Source organism: Cervus elaphus, chromosome 1 (genome assembly GCF_910594005.1).
Source record: "Cervus elaphus chromosome 1, mCerEla1.1, whole genome shotgun sequence".
In the NCBI taxonomy this organism is placed as follows: Eukaryota; Metazoa; Chordata; class Mammalia; order Artiodactyla; family Cervidae; genus Cervus; species Cervus elaphus.
The window spans coordinates 47,269,189-47,291,988 of record NC_057815.1 but is presented as its reverse complement, the minus strand read 5'-3'; the positions used below and the strand labels follow the sequence as shown (position 1 = coordinate 47,291,988).

Sequence of the window (22,800 nt, the reverse complement as noted above, 5' to 3'; positions counted from 1 at the left end):
AAGGATCAGTCTGCTTCTTTGGTATGAGTTAGCTCAGGCTAATGCGATAACAAAATATCACAGACTGAGTGGCTTGATATTTTGGCTAAGAAACACATTTATTTTTTCATGGTTTTGGAGGTTGGAAATTCATGATCAAGGTGCCAGCAAATGGATTTCTTCTGAAGGCTCTCTTCCTTGCTTGCAGATGGCACCTCCTTACTATGACTTCACATGGCCTTTCTTTGGTACATGGGTACAGGGAGGGAGAGAGGGGGAGATGGAGAGAGAGGGAGAGAGATGTGGTGTGTGTGCTCTCTGATTCTCTTCTTAGAAGGACACTAATCATTAGCCCCCCACCCCCACCCCGTGACCTCACTTAAGTTTAATTACTTCCTTAGAGGTTTCATCTCCAAATGTGGCCATGCTGTGAGGGGAGTTAGGGCTTCAGTATGTGAATTTGGGGGACACAAACTTTCAGTCCACAATAGCTTCCAGGATGGCATATTTACATGATGCTGGTTGTAGGCAGAAGGCTCAGTTCCTCCCCATGTGGGCTTTTCCATGCACTGATTTATTATCCTCATGCCATGATGCCTGTGTTGCTGAGAGAGAGCAATCCAAGAAAGCAAGATAGAAGTCATAATGTGTTGATGATCCACTCTCAGAAATCACACACCTTCATTTCTACAAAACCCCATTGCTTACAAAGACTGGTTCTATTCAGTGTAGAAGGAAACTATACAGAGACATGTGAATGCCAGGAGGCCAGTCACTGAGGGCCAGAGCAGGGAGGCTGGCTGCCATGTCTCTGCATGAAAAGACATGATGAGATGGTATCAAAAAAAGGACATGTTTTTAAAATCCACAGACTTGGAGCTAAAGTCAAACCCTAGCTCCACACTTGTGAGTTCTGCAAACACTAAACCTCTCTGAGTCTGTTTCTCCATCAATAGGCTAATAATACCTTCCTCATAGGAGGATTGTATTAAATGAAAGAATAGATTTGCTGAGTCACAAATCATGATCATCAACTAAATACGTTTTCCCTCCCCAATCTTCTCTAGTCTCTCACCACCTTGCTATTCCCACTTTCACTTGCCCAGGTTTCACGTACTTTTCTTGTACAATGACAATACAGACACAATCAGGATTCTAGAATTTCAGAGTTAGGAGGATTTCTGTATCATCTATCTAATAATCCCCAACTTTTTAACCACCAAAGTTCTTTCTATTGTCTTTCTCCCAGTGAGACCCATATTAGGATACTTTTGATCCCTCCAAATTACACTAACTACATAATTCATTTCCATTAAATTCATCAAAGGCATATATAACTGCCCATCAGTTATATGATGGGCAGTGAAAGACTTCTGATCAGTGAGAGACCATCAGTGTTTCTACACTGAGTTGTGATAATGTCAGTGAAAAGCAAAGCCATTCTCATCTTAGAAGCCCAGAAAGATGAAAGGTCATTTAGATTAGTTAATGATAGAACTAGGACTCAAATTTGGAGGTGGACCTCCAAATTCCAAACCAATGATCATCCCCTAAATCTAAGTTGTTGCCGTATTTATCTGATGTGCTATGCTCTCCCTCATGATATCTGACATGATAAAAGAACTGTGGTGCCTTTCAGACTAACATGATAAAAATCCAGGATAAAATATCTACCTTCTTGAGGCCCCGGTTCCATGAATAGCACAAATAGGCAAGACCTCCAGACCCACCAGTGTGGGCCCATTAACGCCCCAGAACAGGCCATTGTTTGTGTGGCCTCCATGGAGGGCTGGCCCACTAACCCATATGCCTGTAAGATCTAGGGCTATTTAGTCAGAGCTTTCGGATAGGGAGCTAGTTTTCTGTCTTCAGGTTTGCTGTTCATACTCCAATCACAAAGAGAAACTAGCTTCTCACTGACAAACAGAAGTCAAGTCAGGATAGAGCAGTGACATCATCCCCAACACCACTGTGTGGAGGAGGGGTGGGAGGACTGCCTGATCATGGGTCTGCATGATCTCTGTCTTGCTGCGAAGAATGAGAGCTGAGGAGTGTAAGGGCTCCGTATTCATCTGGGGTGGGCCAGCAACCCACTGCCATACCTTGAGGCTTTCGGGATCTTAGGTCCCCCACCAGGGATTGAATCTCGGCCCTCAGCAGTAAAAGTGTAGAGTCCTAACCACTGGATTGCCAGGGAATGCCCAAGACCCATTTTTGCCCAGAAGGTCGGTATATGACAACTGTTTAATTCCAGTACCATCTCTGAAAAGGAAAAGAAGCAAAGGAAGAAAAGGCAAGGAATTAAAGAGGAATTTGCTCAGCCTAGAGGTGGAAATAATAGTGCTTGTGAGTAATTTAAGTGGGCCAATTGTTTAAAAACAAATACTTCATAAATATTGTTATGCTCACATGCACATACAGGCTATTTCATATACTCATTATATATAAACATATATGTTCACTCCTCTTATAGTTCACAGTAAAGTTCTTTTTGAATGTTCCTCTGATTTATTAACTGGTATAAGGAGAGAGGACGTTCTATTTTCCATACTTGGGCCAAAATTTTAAGTGGGCGAGGTAGATCTCTAGGGACAGATGTGGTCATGGCAATAGGACTCAAAGGAGAAAAGCTGGCAAGAGAAAAAAGGAACTTCAAAGAAAAAGATTAGATAAAAGTTTTCACTTGTGCCTTCCTCCGTAAAGAGAAAATAGCTGAAACTCTTATTTGCTGAAACCCTGGAGGCAGCTCTGTGCCTGGGGAGAGGAGAGGCGTTCAGTGTTCCAGACGATGGGCAAGCTTGAATGTCAGTGCTTCCTGCAACACGAGCCCGGAAACCTTGGGAGCCCCATCAACATCGGTCCAGGGAGATGCTTTAATGTCAATTACGGTTAATGTCATTGCTCTGTACTCTCTCAGCCAGATGCGTTTCAAGGCAAGAGATCCCATTTCCTAGAGAAAACCTTTAGAAAAAAGAACAAATGTCCTCAGTCAACTTCCTTTGAGGTCAATCTGTACAGCCCAATGGCTGAAACACTTTTTTCAACATGCTTCCCCTTCAGGCATTTCTTATACAACCTCTGTGCTCCAAGTCCCTCATTGGACCCCCAAGTATGTGTAACAGAAGATGTGGTCCTGAACTTTCAGAATGCACCGTCTGGTGGGGACATAAGTGATATACAACATGAAAAGATACAGAGGGAAAGATGGAGGAAAAGGGGAAAATGACAAGGTACTTGGCAAATAATTCCCTAGTTAGAGTTTTGGAGAAAATCCAAAGTGGCTGCCCTTCAGGGGCTCCATCATGGGAGGATTATTGTGCTAGGCCTGTCCTAACAAAGTACCACATACTGGGTGATGAAACCAGCAGAAATTGATTTTCTCACAGTTCTGGAAAGCTGGAAGCCCAAGACTAAGATATCTGCAGGATTGAGTTCTTCTGAAGCATCTCTCCTTGTCTCGTATATAGCTATCTTCTCCCTCTGTCCTCATATGGTCTTCCTTCTGTACTTGTCTAGGTTCTAACCTTCTCTTCTTTTTCTTCTTCTTTTTTTTTTTAATGCTCTTGGGAACCCCTGACACAGTCTATAGTCTATCTTTTGGTTTGATGTTTTTAGGTTCTTTATGAAAAATTTATTTATTTAGACTCTTTTGTTTTTGACTCTTAGGTCTTCGTTGCTACATTCAGCCTTGCTCTAGCTGCAGCGAGCAGAGGCTGCTCTCTAATTGCAGAGCATGGGCTTCTCACTGCGGTGGCTTCTCTTGTGTAGGCACGGCCTCAGTAGTTGTGGTGCACCAGCTTAGTTGCTCCATTGGGCCTGTGGGATATTCCAGGACCAGAGGTAGAGTCTGTATCCCCTGTGACAGCAGCAGATTCTTAATCACCAGACCACCAGGGAAGACCCCATGTCTTCTTAAAAAGACACCTATAATATTGGATTAAGACCCATCCTAATGACCTTGTTTTATGTCAGTTACCTCTGTAAAGACCCTATCTCCAAGTACCTTCACATTCTTAGGTACTGAGGGTTAGGACCTTAGCATACGAATTGGGTAGGACAGAATTCAGCCCATAAGAGGGGCTGTCTAGTTTAGAAGAGGGGACAATTCACATCCATGTGAAAAGTTATGTAAGTCTATCAATTAGGTGGCTGTGCTACATGCCAGGTATGTACTGTTACAGGAAGGAGCTCAGGAGATGGAGAAATTGCCATGACCCTGAGTGGTTTGAAGAGGCTTTTATTTTTATTTTTTTAACTTTTTATTTTACATTGGCGTCTATAGGTGATGAACAATGTTGTTAGCTTCAGGTATATAGCAAAGAGATTCAGTTATACATATACATGTATCTATTCTTTTTCAAATTCTTTTCCCATTTAGGTTATTATCCATAACATTGAGTTGAGTTCCGTGTGCTATACAGTAGGTCCTTGTTGATGATTCATTTTAAATATAGCAGTGTGTACATGTCCATCCCAAACTCCCTAACTATCCCTTCCCTCTCCTTCTCTGCTGGTGACCATAAGTTTGTTCTCTAAGTCTATGAGTCTGCTTCTGTTTTGTAAATAGTTTCATTCATATCATTTTTTTAGATTCCACATGTAAGTATCTCTTACGATGTTTGTCTTTGTCTAACTTACTTCACTCAGTATGTCAGGCTCTAGGTCCATCTATATTGCTGCAAATGGCATTATTTCATTATTTTTGATGGCTGAGTAATATGCCACCGCCCCTGTGTGCACGTGTGTGTGTGTGTGTGTGTGTGCACTCAGTTGCTTCAGTTGTGTCTGACTCTTTGCAACCTATGGACGGTAGCCCACCAGGCTTCTCTGCCCATGGGAGTTCTCCAGGCAAGAATACTGGAGTGGGTTACCATGCTCTCCTCCAGGGGATCTTCCTGACTCGGGGATTGAACCCATGTCTCTTATGTCTCCTGCATTGGCAGTCGGGTTATTTACCACTAGCGCCACCTGGGAAGCCTATATATATTATATATACCACATCTTTTTTATCCATTCATCTGTTGATGGGACTGAGACAGCTAAGTAAGGAAAGCTGACTAAGGAAAGACAGGAAAGTGAGGCTTGGATGAAAGCAGAGGGAGTCTGATGGAGGCCAGGGCACTCCAGGTGGGAGGAATAGCATGGGAAATGGTCCAGATGGGGCTGTAAGAAGACGTGCTCAGAGGATGCTGACTACACTGACCTTGTAAGAATGTAGCATCCATTTTGTAGGAAAGGAGAGGTGAAGAATTTGAGGATGTAAGCTGAAACTCAAGTATGGAGGGCTGGGCTGCAGAGAGTGTGTCTCCCACTGAAGGCTTTTAAACCGCATAGTAAAATGAGAATAATAATAATGTATGTGAACAGCCTCTTACGATTATTAAGATTTTTCATAAACATTATCCCATTTCCTCACCACAGATATTTAACGAAATCAGCAGGGCATCATTACAACCATCCTACAAATGAGTAAGTTGAAGTGGTGAGAGATTAAATTGCTTGACCAGCAGATGTAAGGGCTACAATCAGAACTGTGCTGTGGGCAAATTAATCTGACAGGCTGTGAAGAAAGCTTTAGAGAGCGGAGAGGCAGGGGGCAGGGAACTGTTAGAAATCAGAACAGGAGTAAAGTTGATGAACGCCTGAATGAGGGGAGTGGTACCAGAAGTGGAGAAATTTAAACAGACATACTATGTTGGTTCTGATTACTAAATATGCTAAGAATGAAGATGCTATGAAATTAGCAAAAATACCCCTGGGAAAGGTAACTCATTAGGTTCTCACCAGGCTTCTGTACCTCAGCAGGAATTAATTGATCAGATTCCTCCCTGACCCAGGTAAGTACGAGCAAGGAGAACATAAGTGCAGCTCTGTTCCTGTGTGTCTCACACAAGCACTTAGCGTGTTGCACTATAATTGTATTCATATATCTCCTCCCTCGCCAGAACGTGAGTTCCTCCAAGAAAGTGATAGTATTTTATTCATCTTTGTAAGCATACTCAGTACCTAGTAAAAGGCTTCTGTAGTTAGAAGGTCAGTGATCACTTTTTGAATGAATGAATGAGAGTGACCCGGTGGGGACACCAATGCAGAGGGAGAGAGCATAAAAAGCAGAGGTGAGGGGCCTTGAGGACAAGTGTCAGTGATTTCACAGGTGTCCCCAGAACTGCCTGCTCTGAAGCAGGTAAACAGTTGTATACTTAACAGACATCTCTGTAAAACCAGGAGACTTCAAGGAAGTGGTTTGCACACTAGGTCACTCCAGGCACCAGCTTTTTTCACGTATGGACTTTTTTGTACAGAATTGCTGGGGAGGTGGCACCAGTGATGGAAAATAGCTTGTTTCAAGGAACAGATTTATAGGCAGAAACCAGTAGTTTCTGTTCCATGGTCTCAGCCCACCAGTGCTCCAGGGTCCTTCCCCACAAGCTCCTGGATGACCTCCTCTCCTCTCTCCTGCCCTCACCCCAGCTGCATCTCAGCAGAGCCCCCAGAACACCTGCTAAAAGGACAAATCCACTTTTAAAGAAAGGTGGTGAGAGGTACAAACCTCTAGTTATATAATGAATAAGCCACAGGGATGTAATATGCAGCATACGGAATATGATCAATAGTATTGCAATAACTTTATGTGGGGACCACTGGTTAGTAGACTTACCGTGGTGGTCATCTCATAGGGGATGCAAATGTCAAATCACTATGTAACACACCTGACTAGCATGTTAGTGTACATCAGCTATATTTTAATTAAAAAATAGAAAGGGGATGCGGTGAAAGGGGAGTACCCGAACACTTCAGCATGACTTGTTCTCCTCTCAGTGTCTGTTGAGACGTCCAATTGGACTGGAACACCTGACCTTCCATTTTATATCCCCAGGGTATAACTGTGATCTAAATCAGTTTGTTTTAATGCATAGATCTTGTGAAAATGACAAAGACAGGGACCAGACAGCCATGCCTTGCTGCTGTTGTTATTGTTCAGTTGCTCAGTCCTATCCGACTCTGCGACCCCATGGACTGCAGCGCGCCAGGCTTCCCTGTCCTTCACCATCTCCCAGAGTTTGCTCAAACTCATGTCCATTGAGTTGATGATGCCACCAAACCATCTCATCCTCTGTCATCCCCTTCTCCTCCTGCCCTCAATCTTTCCCAGCATCGGGATCTTTTCCAGTGAGTCAGCTCTTCACATCAGGTGGCCTTCAGTTTCAGCATCAGTGCTTCCAATGAATGTTCAGGACTGATCTCCTTCAGGATGGACTGGTTGGATCTCCCTGCAGTCCAAGGAACTCTCAAGAGTCTTCTCCAACACCACAGTTCAAAAGCATCAATTCTTTGACACTCAGCCTTCTTTATGGCCCAACTCTCACATGCGTACATGAATACTAGAAAAACCATAGCTTTGACTATGTGGGCCTTTGTCAGCAAAGTGATGTCTCTGCATTTTAACATGCTGTCTAGGTTGGTCATAGCTTTTCTTCCAAGGAGCAAGTGTCTTTTAATTTCATGGCTGCAGTCACCATCTGCAGTGATTTTGGAGCTCCCAAAAATAAAGCCTGTCACTGTTTCCATTGTTTCCCCATCTATTTGCCATGAAGTGATGGGACCAGATTGCTATGATCTTAAGTTTTCTGAATGTTGAGTTTTAAGCCAACTTTTTCACTCTCCTCTTTTACTTTCATCAAGAGGCTCTTTAATTCTTTGTTTTCTACCATAAGGGTGGTGTCATCTGCCTATCTGAGGTTTTTGATATTTCTCCTGACCATCTTGATTCCAGCTTGCGCTTCATCCAGCCCAGCATTTTGCATGATGTATTTTGCATGTAAGTTAAATAAGCAAGGTGACAATACACAGCCTTGATGTACTCCTTTCCCACTGTCCTCTTCTAATCCTCTATGGGATATGTGTGCCTTTATGAATGTCTAGAATTATAGCCTCACTATTAGAACTGAGAGAAAATAACGCTGGGGGTCTGTTGAGAGCCTCCCCTAGGGTGGTGAGCGTGTACTTAAGGAGCAGAAGATACTGAGGCAGCTGGGAGCTCCCTGAGCTTGGCCCAGAACCAGGCTTGGGGGGGTGGAGAATCTTCTTCCCCTGGGAAGGCAGCAGGTGTGAGTTGTCAGGCAGGAGGGGATATGCAATGTGACAGGGTGATGCAGTAGGTGCTCCTCCAGGTGCGTTCATCAGGCTCACTAGGGCTCAGAAGCGGAAGCTCCATGTCATCCTTTATCACACGGTCAGGAGCACAGCTCACTTCATCACCAGGGATGTCTGGCTCTTGGAACCCTTAGTCGCAGCCTGAGAACTTGTAGTTGCACCATGTGGGACCTAGTTCTGTGAAAGTGAAAGTTGCTCAGTCATGTCTGACTGTTTGTGACCCCATGGACTGTACAGTCCGTGGAATTCTCCAGGCCAGAATACTGGAGTGGATAGCCGTCCCCTTCTGCAGGGGCTCTTCCCAACCCAGGTCTTCTACTTTGCAGGATTCTTTACCAGCTGAGCCACCAGGGAAGCCCAAGAATACTGGAGATGGGTAGCCTGTCCCCTCTCTAGTGGATCTTCCTGACTCAGGAATCGAACCAGGGTCTTCTGTATTGCAAACAGATTCTTTACTTGCTGAGCTACCAGGGAAGCCCTGTGATCTATCCAGTGATCTATCCTGGGCGGGCCCCCTGTATTGGAAGCTCGGAGTCTTAGCCACTGAACCACCAGGGAAGTCTCAAAGTTAATGTTACTGGAAAGCAATGCTGTCCAATAGAAAATATGGAAGAATGTGAGCCCACTTGTAATTTAACATTTTCTAGTAGCCTTGTCAAAGCATGGAGAAACAGATGAAATAATTTTAATATATGTTTTATTTAGCCCTAAATATACAGAATATGGTTTTTCTAGCAGTCACGTACAGATATGAGAGCTGGACCATAAAGTAGGCTAAGTGCCGAAGAATGGATGCTTTGGCCACCTGATGCGAAGAAATGACTCATTGAAAAAGACCCTGATGTTGCTGGGAAAGATTGAGGGCAAGAGGATAAGGGGGCAAAAGAAGATGAGCTGGTTGGATGGCATCACTGCCTCAATGGGCATGAGTTTGAACAAACTCCAGGAGATAGTGAAGGACAGGGAAGCCTAGCGTGCTGCAGTCCGTGTGGTCACAAAGAGTCAGATACAACTTAATGACTGAGCAACAACAATACTTAAGCAGCTTGCAAGAAAAATTGGGGAGTAGGAACTAGAACTCAGTTGTGCTCCCACACAGGGAATAGGCTGTCAGAAGCCTCTGCTGGGTTCTTGACATGCCCCACCCTGGATCTGTGGAGACCACAACGATGAGATGTGGACAGCAGCCTTGAAAGAAGAAATCTAGAATAGTAATAAAATTAATAACTTTTGGGAGGTCTGTGCTGTATGTCATGTGGGATCTTAGTTCCACAACCAGGGATCAAACCCACGCCACCTGCAGTGGAAGGGTGGAGTTTTAACCACTGGACTGCCAGGGGATTCCCAAATTAATAACTTTTTAAAAAAATTTATTTATTTTGGCTGTGCTGGGTCTTTGTTGCTGTGCGGGCTTTGTTGCTCCGTGGCATGTGGGATCTTTCTGAATCGGGGACCTAGCTCCTGTCTCCTGCATTGGCAGGTGAATTCTTATCCACTGAGCCATCAGGAAAGGCCCCAAATTAATAACTTTTATGAATGGCTTGGGGGAGAGGGGGAGGATTAAGGAGAAAGGGTTTGAGGGAGACCTTGAAGGGTTTCCTTTTTTTAAAATGAGACTGTAGTTATGGATTAATCTTTGAACTTCATGAAGTTTTAAAATTTAAAAAGATTACCGTATATCTTATACTTTATTGATAAATATGGCTCACCACCCCCTCCCATACCATCAAAAAAAAAAATTCACCCCTCCTTTCTGTTTTGTGAGGAAATTGAGGTCTCTTGTAAGTAGAGAAATCTGGGAGAGGGCTCCCAGCAGAGGCCCGGGGCCTGGGTGATTCTGGGCGTTTGGGATGGAGGTGGGGGTGGAATTACATTCATAACTTTTTTTTTTTTTTCTTTAAAGGGAAAAGCAACTTACTGCTCCTGCTTTTCTGCTGGGAGATTGGGGAAGGGTGTCTAGGGCCCTTAGAGCATCTGACTGTGGAAACAGAGGAGTAAGGCTGGGGGAGGGGCGGGACGGGGCGCTCCTTCAGGGTCGGTTCAATCCCCGAACAGAAGCCCCGGCAGCTCCAGCCGATTTTGATTTCTTTGTTTGCGAGGAGCTGGGCCCCTAGCGGGTGGCTGCCCTGGGGCTTGGCCTAACCCTCTTCTGTGAAATTCCGGAAATCGCCGGGCCGCCCCAGGCGACCCGCTGCAGGCTCCAGCAGCTGCGCAGGGAGCCAGGCTGCTGGGTTGGGGCCGCTCGGGATCTCTGGGGACCACTAACCCTGAGACCTCTTGGCCGCCGCTGGCCAAAGCAAACAACCAGCAGATGTCCCCAGCGCGACCTCTGGTGAAACTGTTTATTCTTAGGAGATGGCCATCTCCCCTCTGGGACCCTGCCGGTCCGCCAGCCTTCCTCCTCTCTCACTTCCGCCTCCCTCCCTCCCTCCCGCTGAGATCCCGTCCTCTGAACTTGATGCCACTTGGTGAACTTTAAAACAACGGACTGCAAGGAAAATCCAGCATTCCAAATTCATCAATTCCAGTTTGATGCTCTAGCATAAAGAGGAGTTGCTGGAAACTAATCTTGGGTTCAGGGAAGTAGGCATGGGCTCAGGGAAGGAGGTTTACTTACCCAGTTTGGAATGAGGAGACAAACCCTGTCAGTCTGTGTTGACAGCCGGTTGCACCTAAAAGCAGAAGTCTAACCAGACAGCCCATAAGTAAGATTCCACTTAGGGCTAGTCACTAGTTACAGTTAAACTTTGGACCTACATTTCAGATGCATTGCTTAAAAGTATTAAGCTAGGTTCCAGCCAGGAACTGTTACACTGGTAATGAAAACATATGGGCAGTCATCTTACTTCAAACAATTCAATATCCAGCCTGTATCCCTGAAAAATATCTTTGACAGACACCTCATTCAGTTTTTTGTCCTCATTCAGTTTTGCTTTGTTTTCCACTGTACTTCCCTCTTGGGATATTAACTTTCAGTCCTTAGCCTTGACCTTACATACATATAGTTTACCAACTCTATAAATCAGACTGGCCATTTGCACAGAAATACTTTACTTTTGAGAATGTCAGCACAAACATTACAAGGATGTTTGACACGTTTCTCAGGTATCCTGTTGGCCTCGAGGCAAATAGGAGAAAGGAAAATTTTCATGAGGTCAAAAGTAGTTTATTTATTTATTGCTGCTACTGGGTTTATCGCATCTGGCTTCCATGAACCAAGCTCTCCCCTTGCAGTCCGTTTGTCACACAGGTAAACAGAGTTCTCATGCTAGAGTATAAATTTAAGCATGTAACATCCCTGCTTAAAAACGCTTATGGCTCCCTATTACTTATGCATCAAGGATAAACTCTAGTCTTAGTAAATCAGGCAAACTTTTCCTGGTCTGATCTTACTTTTCCAGCTCATTTCCAGTCACCAGATCCATGTCAACTCTTATGATCAAGTTTCTGGAAATTTCTCATCTTACCCTGAGCATATTTCCAGGTCATCCCAACAACTCTGGCATTCCTTAGTCCTCAATGATAACCAGAGAGCACAGAGAAATAGGAAACACTGGAGAAGCTGTTATTTAGGAAATAGCCTTCTCCACATCGACCTTCCAAAAAGCTTTCCCTATTCCACAAATAAGTGGGATTGTGAAGTATTTGTCTTTGGCAATTCGCTAATATTTCCTTTGATGAGTTCCTTAATAAGAGCTGCTGCTTGCTTGATTGCATCAAATTGTCAAATTGCCCTGGCATCAGAGTGAATCAGCACAGAGGAAGATATAAATCATATTTTTCTGCAGTTTGCTCAAAAAAGATGTTGTTTGTCCTAGCAGAGGCCCTGCCTCAGAGCTTAGTTCCACTCCTTCCTTAGAGGTTACCTATATGTCCTCGCTCTTCCTAGAATGACTACTTTCTTTCCACTTTTGTACTCCTTATAATTACAGCTAAAACATAGTTCATACAATGTGCTTTAAAACAAGCGTCCCTTTGTTTAATCCTTACAAAAACCCTATGGAAAAGGGACTACTACTATATAATTTACAGATTATAAAACAAGGTCTAGACAAGTTTAAGGATTTTAAAGCCACATAGTATCAATAAAAGGCAGAATCAGGACTCAACCTGACCTAAGCCTGCTCAGGTGACCACTCTCCACACTGTTTTTTTTTTTTTCCACACTGTTTTTATACTTATTATTTTAAGATTCTGGAGGGAGAAAGTTGCAGGCTTTTTTTGTTGTTACTGTTCTTTGTTTTGTTTTGCTCCTAATCTTAAATACAGGCTCCCCTGGTAGCTCAGCAGTAAAGAATCCACCTGCCAAGGCAGGAGACTTTGAGTTTGATTCCTGAGTCTGGAAGGTCCCCTGGAGAAGGACATGGCAACCCACTCCAATATTCTTGCCTTGGAAATCCCATGAACAAAGGAGCCTGATGGGCTATGTAGTCCATGGGGTCACAAAGAATCTTAGTGACTAAACAATAGCAATAAATCTTAAACACATAAAATGAAACTAACAGAAGTTAAAAATTTCCTCCACGCCTCAAAATATTCTTTTTCCTATTTATTTTTTAACCTCTATGGCTACTGGGAAATATTTCTTTTTCTTTTCTTTTTTTATCTTTTCAACATGCTGTGCTACATGTAGGATCTTAGTTTGCAGACTGGGAATCAAACCTGCACCCCCTGCATTGGAAGCGCAGAGTCTTAACCACTGGACCGCCAGGGAAGTCCCAGGAAATGTTTCTTTTTAAAAAAAAAATTATTTATGACTGTGTTGTATCTTTGTTGCTGCACTTGAGGCTTCTCTAGTTGCAGGGAATGAGGGCTACTGTCTAGTTTCAGTATGCAGGCTTCTCATTGCGGTGGTTTCTCTTGTTGCAAAGCACGGGATCTAGGGCTTGAGGGCTCAATAGTTGTGGCACACGAGCTTAGTTGCCCCATGGCTTGTGGGTTCTTAGTTGCCAGACCAAGGATCAAACCCGTGTTCCCTGCATTGGCAAGTGGATTCTTAACCACTGGACCACCGGAGAAGTACCCCCAGGAAATATTTCTTAATGCAACAGATGGGGCAAGGGAATTTCTATACCTTTTATGATTGAGGAGGGAGAACAAGGAACTAAAACTAAATGATTAAACTAATTTGGGGGAAGGAAAAACAATCATGTACTTTCATCTGACTTTGGAATGATGTATATTAGTTTTGAAATATAGCTGGGGAAGAAAAACAGTGAATTTGCAGATCTTGGGTCCACTTTTTTGTCTCTGTGTGAAGATGGTACACACATGTGTACCACGATGTGTTTAGAAAAACTTTCAACCAAGCTTTAGATTTGTACACATTTTCTGACTCCTGAACTAGTTTGTTTTTCCTGCAACCATTTTCAACAGCTTAGTGTTCATTGTTCAAAATGCTTGCTCCACATTCCTCGACCTGGTGCAGGCCATAGGAATGATGCCAGTCACGATGAGTGCCGGCCAGGGAAGGTGGGCTCCTTTCTGTCTGGGTGAGAACATCCCTTAGGGGACCTCAGCCTGTGTGAGAGGAAGGGGCCCACACTGCTCTTCTCCCTCCTGGCCTGCTTCGACGCTATCCAGTCCATAATGTTCCTCTTCTTAATAACATTGCTCGAGTTGCAACGAATTTTTTCATTTTAACTTTACCAAACCTTTCCAGAGGGCAGGGCAGAACTCCAGAGTCTTGATGCCCTTGGATCCACTCCCCAGCACCTCTCAAGTGGTTCTGAGAAGCCCTGGGGGCTATGAGTAGGAAGATAGGAACTGATCTTTGTCACAAAAGGGCGGTTTGAGGTCTCCCGGGGCACTTACATCACCTGCATTCCTTTTTTTTAAAGCAGCTTTAAAAATTTATATTTATTTATTTTGGCGCACTGGGTCTTAGTTGTGGTGCGAGATTCAAGATCCTTTTTTTTAAGTTGCTTTATGTGAACTCTTAGTGGTGGCATGCAGGATCTAGTTCCCTGAAAGGGATCGAACCTGGGCCCCCTGAATTGCCAGAGCACAATCTTAACCACTGGACCACCAGGGAAGTCCCTCACCTGCATTCTTTGGCTTGGGCTCCAGAGTTTCAAATCTCCGAGACAGGAAAACCATGGTCATCCTCTACCCTCACCCTAACTTTCTTTGCCTCCTTTTCCCTTTAATACATTTCCTTTCTCACCATCTGCATTCCTTTAAAGGGAGAGTTCCACTCAATCCTGCTTTAAGACGACTCTTTTCTGAGAGTAGGCAGTGTCTTCTATGTGGCTTCGTGGTTTTGAATGCTAAACAAAGCAGGAGACGAAATGCAATTCTTGGCTCTCTAAATTATATTTATTTCTCTTGTATTTTGGGCCCGGAGCTCCGAAGGAGGAATAATGGGTGTTTTGATGAAAAGGCAGGGGTGGGAGGATTAGATGTGAAAGTAACACATAGTGCCCCAGGAGTCAGAGAGCCTGAATTCTAGTCCTAAATTTGCCATTAACCTTAATCAGTGTGACCTGATGCTCAGTTGCCTAACTTATAAGGTAAAGTGACTAAGTGAGAAGTAGTAGTGACCACTAACTCCAAACAACAGATCGTAGTTCAATTATTGGCTGCGCCATTTACTAGTTGTATTTCCTTAGGCAATTTATTTGATTTTTCCAAGCCTCAGTTTTATCATCTGTAAAATGGAAATAAAAGTTGAAGGTATTTTATAGAGTAGTTTTAAGGATTAAATAAAATAATGTTCATAGAGTTCTTAGCAAGCACTCAATAAAATAAACTATTAGCATAGAAGTTCCACAAGTTTCCTCCTACCTCTGCATTTTATGATTCTATTTGCAAAAAAGTCATTGATTATTAAATTTTTAAGTAATGTTCACTTAGCTTGTAGTTCTATTTTGTTTTTTTTTTTTTTTAATTTGGCTGCGCTATCTTTGCTGCTGCATGCAGGATTTTTTTAGTTGTAACATGAGGGATCTAGTTCCCTGGCCCTGGCCCCTGTACTAGGGCACAGAGTCTTAACCACTGGACCACCTGGAAAGTCCCTTGCTTTTTATTTTTTAAGAAGTTTCCTTTTTCCTGTTTTCCCAAGAATTTTTTTTTTTATCATAAGTGGGTATTGAACTTGTTAAAATTCTTTTTCATCTACTGAAATGGTATTTCTTTTCTCCTTGGGTATACATATGGGTGCTTGCTGTGATTAATTTTTAATGTTAAATCAACCTTATGTTCTGAGGGAAAAATGCACTTGGTCTGATGCATTATTCTTTGCATTTATTGTGTGATCTGATTTTGTGAAGAGCTGACTGCATCTATGCTCCTGGGGGACACTGGTCTGATTTTCTTTCTTTTGCATGTATACCTTTCTCTGCTTTTCAGGACCACAGTAATACTTAAAATGTGTTGGGAAGTGTTCCCTCCTTCTCTGTTTTCTGAAAGAGTTTGTGTAGAATTACTATCCTGTTTTTTTTTTTTTTTTTTCTCCTTTTTGGCTGCATGCTGAACTTCCCCAACCAGGGATCAAAAAGCAGAGTCTTAACCACTGGACTGCCAGGGAAACCCTAGCTCTGGTTTTTAAATGTGAAAGAGACTGTTCCTTTCAATTCTCCCCTTCCCTGTATAAAATTGAAAAGAAGTCATTATCTCAAGGTGCAGAACAGTCTAAATATACAGTTCAAAAAGGGCTTGAACATACATGGAACTCTACTCAATGTTACGTGGCAGCCTAGATGGGAGGGAGGTTGAGAGGAGAATGGATACAGGTATATGTATGGCTGAGTCCCTTTGCTGTTCATCTGAAACTACCACAACATTGTTAACCGGCTATACCCCAATATAAAATAAAACCTTTAAACTTTGGGGGAAAACAGAGAAAAGAAAAAATTCTTTAGAAAAGGGGGAAGGCTTGAACAAATTAGGGTAAGGTTTTAAAATGAACAAAAATTCTGCTATAATCCAAACAATATAATTGTGTGGAATATTAAGTACTCAAAGTATAATTTTTCAAGATGGAATCACGTATGTTAATAGTTTCTTGTACTTTTTCTATAAAACATCTCTTTACTTTTACAGATTTTAGTTATATTTAATTGAGCACATTTTATGTAACTTAACACTGATAATTAAGTATTTTTCTTTTATTTCTGTGAGTCTTCATCACACAATTATAAGCTTCATGAGAGAAGAGACTAATTCTGTTGTTTTTTTTTTTACTACTATCTTCATAAACCTGGCTCAATAATAGAAAGCTGACAAGTAATGAATGTGTATATGATGAATAAACAAATTAATTCTTTCAGATGAGCTTCCCAGAGAATTTGCATGTCCCTCTGAAAACTTAGGGCTTCCCTTGTGGCTCAGCTGGTAAAGAATCCACCTGCAATGTGGGACACCTGGGTTCGATCCCTGGGTTGGGAAGGTCTCTTGGAGAAGGGAAAGGCTACCCACTCCAGTATTCTGACCTGGAGAATTCCATGGACTGTATAGTCAATGGGGTCTCAAAGAGTCAGACATGACTGTGTGACTTTCACTTTCACTTTCGCTTTCTGAAAATTTAATTTGTTCAGCTTCCTTTCACTGAGGACTGGTAACAAGCATGGTATGACTACGAAGATGGGGGCAAAACTGTCCTTGCTTAGGAAGCTTAATGTCCAGTGGGAGAAAAGCTGAGCAAATAGACACAACACAAAGACTCTTGACCGGTGTCTGTTGAGTACTCCAGGGAAGGGAATAAGAGAAAGCCATGCTGTTGAGGCAAAGCCGCCTAACTTGGGCTGCTTCCATGAAAGAGGGAGAGAGGTTTTCCAGACAGGGGAGGTGAGACAAAAGATTATAAGCAACTTTTCTCTCTTTCTATTTTTTTTTCCCTCAGCATGCAGCTTGCAGGATCTTAGTTCCCCGACCAGGGAATGAACCCAGGGCCCTGGCAGGGGAAGTGTGCCATGGAGTCTTAACCACTGGACCACCAGGGAATTCCCAAATGTGAGCAACTTCTTGTGGGTCATGGTCAAGAATGTGTTTTGTCATGTACAGACCCCTACCCCAGCGCCAAGCCTGGTGGGTATTGAATATGTGTCCATTTGTAATTTTTGCACTTAAGAACGAGTCTTGGGACTTCCCTGGCAGTGATTATAATTTCGTCTTCCAATACAGGGTGTGCAGGTTCGATCCCTGGTCGGGGAGCTAAGATCCCACATGCCTTGAGGCCAAAAGTCCAGAACATAAACAACAGAAACAATACAGTAACAAATTCAGTAAAGACTTCAAAAATGGTCCACATAAAAAATATATATATATTAAAAAAAAAAAAGGAACAGTCTCTCCTGCCGAAGGAAGAGGCAGAGGAAGCACGGAGTGTAAGTTACAAGCAGAGTGGACTTGGACCTGATCCTGGAGAACCTTTAACTTCACAAGATCCTGTAGGCCAGGCCAAGGCCCCTAGGGGTTGTGACATAGGGCAATGCTTGCAAATGTTTCCACCAAAGTGCTCCTGATGGTGGGAGTGCACATGTGCACCTCTGGGGACTTGAGAACAGCCCAGAACAATCTGTCACACGTGAGACATTTCTTTGAAGTCTTACTTCAGCTTAAAAATGCATGTGAATTTTTGCAGTACTGTTTACAATAGCCAAGACACAGAAGCAGCCTAAATGTCCATTGACAGAGGAATGGATAAAGAAGACACGGCACATATATACAATGGAATATTACTCAGCCATTGAAAAGAATGAAATAAGGCCATTTGCAGCAATATGAATGGACCTAGAGAGTGTCATACTAAGTGAAGTAAGTCAGACAGACAAGGGGAAATATCATATGACATCCCCTATATGTGGAATCTAAAAAGAAATGATACAAATGAACTTACATACAAAACAGAAGGAGACTCACAGACTTAGAAAATGAACTTATGGTTGCCAGGGGGAAAGGATGGTCAGGGAATTTGGGATGGTCATGTACACACTGGATATTTAAAACAGATAACCAACAAGAACCTACTATATAGCACAGGGAACTCTGCTCAATGTTCTGTGGCAGCCTGGATGGGAGGGGAGTTTGGGGGAGAATGAATACAGGCACATGTATGGCTGAGCCTCTTCGCTGTTTACCTGAAACTATCACAACACTGTTAATTGGTTATCAGTTCAGTTCAGTCGCTCAGTCGTGTCCGACTCTTTGTGACCCCATGAACCACAGCACGCCAGGCCTCCCTGTCCATCACTCCGGGTGTCTCCTGGAGTCCACCCACACTCATGTCCATCGAGTCGGTGCTGCCATCCAACCATCTCATCCTCTGTCGTCCCCTTTTCCTCCCACCCTCAATCTTTCCCAGCATCAGGGTTTTTTTCAAAAGAGTCAGCTCTTCGCATCAGGTGGCCAAAGTATTGAAGTTTCAGCTTCAACATCAGTCCTTTCAATGAACACCCAGGACTGATCTCCTTTAGGATGGACTGGTTGGATCTCCTTGCAGTCCAAGGGACTCTCAAGAGTCTTCTCCAACACCACAGTTCAAAAGCATCAATTCTTTGGTGCTCAGCTTTCTTTATAGTCCAACTCTCACATCCATATATGACCACTGGAAAAACCATAGCCTTGACTAGACGGACCTTTGTTGGCAGAGAAATGTCTCTGCTTTTTAATATGCTGTCTAGGATAGTCATAACTTCCTTTCCAAAGAGTAAGCGTCTTTTAATTTCATGACTGCAATCACCATCTGCAGTGATTTTGGAGCCCCCCAAAATAAAGTCAGCCACTGTTTCCACTGTTTCCCCATCTATTTGCCATGAAGCGGTGGGACCAGATGCCATGATCTTAGTTTTCTGAATGTTGAGTTTTAAGCCAACTTTTTCACACTCCTCTTTCACTTTCATCAAGAGGCTCTTTAGTTCTTCTTCACTTTCTGCCACAAGGGTGGTGTCATCTGCATATCTGAGGTTATTGATATTTCTCCTGGCAATCTTGATTCCAGCTTGAGCTTCCTCCAGCCCAGCGTTTCTCATGATGTACTCTCATGAAGTTAAATAAGCAGGGTGACAATATACAGCCTTGATGTACTCCTTTTCCTATTTGGAACCAGTCTGTTGTCCCATGTCCAGTTCTAACTGTTGCTTCCTGACCTGCATACAGGTTTCTCAAGAGGCAGGTCAGGTGGTCTGGTATGCCTATCTCTTTCAGAATTTTCCACAGTTTATTGTGACCCACACAGTCAAAGGCTTTGGCATAGTCAATAAAGCAGAAGTAGATGTTTTTCTGGAGCTCTCTTGCTTTTTCAATGATTCAGCGGATGTTGGCAATTTGATCTCTGGTTCCTCTGCCTTTTCTAAAACCAGCTTGAACATCTGGACGTTCACTGTTCACGTATTGCTGAAGCCTGGCTTGGAGAATTTTGAGCATTGCTTTACTAGCGTGTGAAATGAGTGCAATTGTGCGGTAGTTTGAGCATTCTTTGGCATTGCCTTTCTTAGGGATTGGAATGAAAGCTGACCTTTTCCAGTCCTGTGGCCACTGCTGAGTTTTCCAAATTTGCTGGCATATTGAGTGCAGCACTTTCACAGCATCATCTTTCAGGATTTGAAATAGCTCAACTGGAATTCCACCACCTCCACTAGCTTTGTTCGTAGTGATGCTTTCTAAGGCCCACTTGACTTCACATTCCAAGATGTCTGGCTCTAGGTGAGTGATCACACCATCGTGATTATCTGGGTTGTGAAGATCTTTTTTGTACAGTTCTTCTGTGTATTCTTGCAACCTCTTCTTAATATCTTCTGCTTCTGTTAGGTCCCTACCATTTCTGGTTAATTGGTTATACCCCACTACAAAATAAAAAGTTCCTCCAAAATGCATATGAATTTAATCTTCTACTCCAAATATTTTTAAAAATACAGGGGATTATTTTCAATTACTTATAATTTAGTAAAATGACAGTCCAAGAAAATACTGATCATGTGGTTATTCTATAATTCTATGTGGTCCTGTCACAGTATCCATGAGCCCCATGAGAGGAGCATATCTTTTTGAGAAGCAAAAAGGGAATATCCATTCTGTCCACTGCTATAGTCCTAGCATCTCAAAATGTGTCTTAGCAGGTGTTCAGAAATTAGTTATTGAATGAATGACTGATGTGCATGAAATGACACAGTCAGATATTCTAAAATGTGACATGGACAGATGCCTATTAGATAATCTCAGAAACACAAGACAGAAAAGCAGGGACTGGATGCCTTAGGCCTCTGCTGCCAGATAGGCCTGTGTGCTGAAGGAAATATATCTAAATTCCTTTTTATCTAGATTTACTCATCTGTAACACTGAAAGTGTTAGTCACTCAGTAATGTCCAATTCTTTGCAACCCCATGGACTGTAGCCCACCAGGCTCTTCTGTCCATGGAATACTCCAGGCAAGAATACTGGAGTGGGTTGCCATTCCCTTCTCCAGGGGATCTTCCTGACCCAGGGATCAAACCCGGGTCTCCTATGTTGTAGGCAGATTCTTTATCATCTGCACCACCAGGGAAGCCTATTTGTGACACTACAGCCCACCCACTAAAAGCCTGGAGATTCGAGAGGGGTTGGGAGAGTGGGACGCTCACAAAATTAATTGTCCATCTGCTTCTGGATTAATCTCAAAGAATGGTGAGTCAGGTCAGGTGGGAAAACTGTATATAAAAAACCAAGACTATTATTACACTAAAAACAACCAAAAGAAAAATTAGAGTTGTTCTCTTAGGACTCATTTAAATAGTATTTCTCTAGAAGCTTCTGTCTCCTGAATCTCACCTCGAATGACTTGCTTCCCCCTCACTGCTCCTCTTATCTTTCCCTTGCAACGCAAGCTTGAGTGATCTTGTCATACCTACCCAAACATCCAGCCCCACTCCCAACAGCCTGCCTGGCAAAATTCCCCTCTACCGGTCACCCATCCTACCTACTGAAATGCTGTGATCACTCAGACCACAGGGATTACTTCCTCCACAGATTGTCGTCATCCCTGGGGTTTTACCATCTCCTCTGAGCTCCTGAAATTTCACAGGATTTGCCCATTTTGTACTGTCTCATAGTATTCTCATTCTATCACACCACTTACAACTATATTGGATCCTTTGTGAGCGCAGGAATCAGGAATCCTGTGTTAATCATCATATTTCTCACAGAATCCCACTGTGCATCGGGGACATAATTCATGCTCACACTGTTGGTTCCCTCATTGATCCAGGAGCTAGCAGTCAAGGAAATCTGCTTGCATGTCCCACGCAGCTCCTCGTGGGACTCACCACCAATTTCTCCTGGACAAAAATCTGCAGATCTCTGCTAGAGTTCTGTAGAGTTCATGCCCTCAAATCACAGCTGGAGGCCAGTAATATGCCCAGAAAAGCTGATTCTGGGACTAAGAACCACAGTGGCTTTTAAAGACCACAGAGAAAATGAAGGCTTTATTTAAACAAATATTTTTCCTAGGAAGATGTCACTCTTTTGTAGGGTTTCTAAGCTGCAAACGCAGCAAAAGAGGTGAGGGTGGATGAAAGCGGGTGCTGGGCAGAACAGGGATTCATTTACATTGGGCAGGATGGCTTGGTCCCCAGGGTTGCTGGACCGCTTCAATGCATTCTGAAAACCTTGATTCATTTTTCCCCAATCTGAGCCAAAATAGCTGAAATACAATATTCCTGGTGAACAGGAAGGAAGAAAGAAAGGAAGGAGACAGAAAACAAGACACTAAAAAAAAAAATCCCACACACTTTTTCTCTATGGGTTCCATAGGTCAAAACTAGCAAAGTGATTGCAGTTTCCTCACTCCAGATGAGACTTGCTTTCACATCATTCTGGTACCCCGCTCTCAGGCACGGTCCTATGGAGAAGACAGAAACATCCTTTCTCCTTTCCTATCAGGCTGAACAAAGGCGGTTGCAGCAGAAATGCTTTCCAGCAGGGCTGTGACATTGTGAGCGACCCGAGAACAAGAACATATGAGCTGTGGTCCTGAAAGACTGTCCTATGGACACTGTCGCAGTTGCGAGGCTCACCCTGCAAAGGTGACTATCTGTTTAACAGGAGAAGTGAGAGGATAAGAAGCCACAGGTGTTGTTAGTTGTTCTCAAACATGGAGCAGAGACCTTATCTAGGACATGAAGACAATGCCTGCTCTCCGCCCCTGGTCACTTACTGGGTTGAACACAGGTGTTCTTAAATCCCATTAAGATGAAAGTAAAGGAATAAAAGGGCTGCAAATCCACCCAGGACTAGAGAACATAGGAGGAAATTGAGGGGAAAGAGAAATGTCCACAAACGTTTGGACGAAGGGACGTGGATGAGGAGAGAACTGATTCACCATGTCCCAGGGACTGAAACCCACTGATCACAGAGTAAAGGCTCGGGAGCTGAAGCCGGTCCACAGGTGCAGCAAAAACATGAGCTGGGGCATGTTCTTAAAGCTGGGGCCTCAAGTGACAATCTGTTTTAAAAGACCTACGTGTCTCCTCCCGCACCCTCTGCAGAAAAGCCCCAATTCACCCCACCCCACAGGAGAAGGGAGTTTGGAGGACCAAACCTAGAGACATCAGACCCAGAAGAGAGCAAAGGGCCAAACTGGAAACACAGGGCTTCCCCAAGTCGGGGTCTGGAGCACCTCTTCTCTGAGGCTGTTGGATTTGCATTCTGAATGGGACTCCCCTGGCCCCAATTCCCACCCCAGCCCCGCAGCT

At 43.4% G+C, this 22,800-nt stretch overlaps 1 protein-coding gene and 1 long non-coding RNA gene across 3 annotated transcripts in view; one reads left to right on the top strand and one right to left on the bottom strand.

Annotated features, from left to right (window-relative positions):
- The window catches only part of LOC122693727 (CXADR like membrane protein), a 98,682-nt gene that overhangs the window by 38,922 nt on the left and 36,960 nt on the right, over nt 1–22,800 (top strand). The window lies entirely within an intron of this gene.
- LOC122693741 lies at nt 87–10,988 on the bottom strand. 2 transcript variants are annotated; one of them, XR_006341007.1, is made up of 5 exons: nt 10,751–10,988; nt 2,867–2,940; nt 2,082–2,241; nt 455–584; nt 87–222 (listed from the first exon to the last, which is right to left on the bottom strand). It is a non-coding gene; the product is annotated as an uncharacterized LOC122693741 (long non-coding RNA). The 2 variants fall into 2 exon arrangements; XR_006341009.1 differs by having other exon boundaries at nt 104–222; nt 373–584.